Source organism: Schistocerca cancellata, chromosome 6, assembly GCF_023864275.1.
Source record: "Schistocerca cancellata isolate TAMUIC-IGC-003103 chromosome 6, iqSchCanc2.1, whole genome shotgun sequence".
Classification (NCBI taxonomy): Eukaryota; Metazoa; Arthropoda; class Insecta; order Orthoptera; family Acrididae; genus Schistocerca; species Schistocerca cancellata.
This window is the reverse complement of record NC_064631.1, coordinates 630,712,671-630,714,494: the sequence shown is the minus strand read 5'-3', so window position 1 is coordinate 630,714,494 and position 1,824 is coordinate 630,712,671.

Here is a 1,824-nt window from a genome sequence, read left to right as displayed (position 1 = left end):
TTCTGTAGAATGCATCCAGAAGGATGAACACGAACTGAGCCCTTTTCGTAACAAGAGTCACAGTTTTCGATTAAGTGATAAAAACTGATGTCCTTCACTGTCTCGAAGTGAAAAGTCATCCTACAGACAAAGGAAAACTATGTTAACTTGGTTTTAAAATTGAAGCCTCAAATTCTAGAAAAGAGATACTCCTTTAATTGAATAAATTATCTAAATAATCTTATAATAAAACGAAATATTTCTAACGAGTATTGCATGTTTTTCCCAGGGATTATATATTACTGAACTCCAAGAGTGAACAGCAAGATACAACGTAACAAAAAACGTTGTTTTGCTGGTTACTGAATCAATAGTCTACTTTGATAAGTTTGTGGGGAAATACTGTACAATTTAACTAAGTATATGTATTAAAAAGAAAACAGGTTAAGGATACAATTACTTCAGCATGTAACACTTGAGACCACTGCTGTCGAACATTCTATACAAATTACGTATGATTCTGTTGTAATGGAAGAGGAGGATAATGGTAGCGATTGGTGGAATTAATTTTTATTGCCACACAAGCACACATACAATCACACACACACACACACACACACACACACAGACACAGACACACACACACACACACACACACACACACACACACACACACACAATGTGTCAGACACACATCGGAAAGACTTAAATCTCCCATCCAGAACACATTCAAATTTTCAGCTGTTTACAATCTTTTGTTTGTAGTTTTGAAAACACTGTTGTTTTCGTCGTTTTGTATACAATGACCGTGAAGAAAATGGAAACCAGAAACCTAAGTGCAACAATTTGAGTACACAGATCTAAACACAAACACGCACAGAATACTCCAGATAGAATTAATTAATTTTAGGCAGAAACGTAACGATCCCAGTACAAACATTCGATGTAAAAAATTTTTCTATATTATCTTTTACATGACTCCAGATCACTAACTTTGTAAGGCAAATAACTGCAATTCAAAACACAAGAAACACAGCACGTGGTGGAAATTCTATATACTGAAACTTGTCTGTGTTTGAAATTTGTGACAACCATCTTTAAAAGACCGAAAATGGTATATGTACGGGTAGTGAAGAACATATTTGCTGTTTTTCAATACAAAGCATATAAAATCCGATGGAAGAATGTCTGGTTAAAGGAACGAGCTGGGATCCTATTCATAGTCAAAAGTCTATTGAATGCAAAAGAAGAAAGTGAGCTGCACATATAAATTAGATATTTCGACTTAAACAAGTGAAGAAAGTTTATGATATTGCTTTGTTCCTCAGTGCTTACCTTGGCGTATGTTATCAGCAGTTCCTCCAACTTACACTCCCACACTCGAAATAATGAGAGTTGTATGTCAAGAGCATGTTGTGACATAACGTTCACTGATAAGAACACCACATGACCTGAACACTGCAGCAGACAATAGCAGACATATTTGCTGCTGCAAGAAGGCAGTGCTTTTGTGATCTAATCATAATCAGGGGAGTTATGCAATGTAGTCGTAGAAAATCTGTTCCATGCGGGACTACATGAATACCGTCACAGCGCACGTAACCGTAAGCCACTGAAACCATTTTAATTTGTGCTGTACGTCTAAGACCTAGAAGCATTTACTTACACTTTCCGATCGGCTGTTTTTCACGCGGGGGAAAGATGAGAAAATGAAAGATTACTACCTATTTGACTTTTGCTGGCCACACATTTGGCTCAAACGTCTTGATTTAATTGTGGTAATTCTCTTAGTTAGGTCGTGTTCTTTCACCGTTGTCGTAGCTAACGTCTTGTGTAACCAAAAAA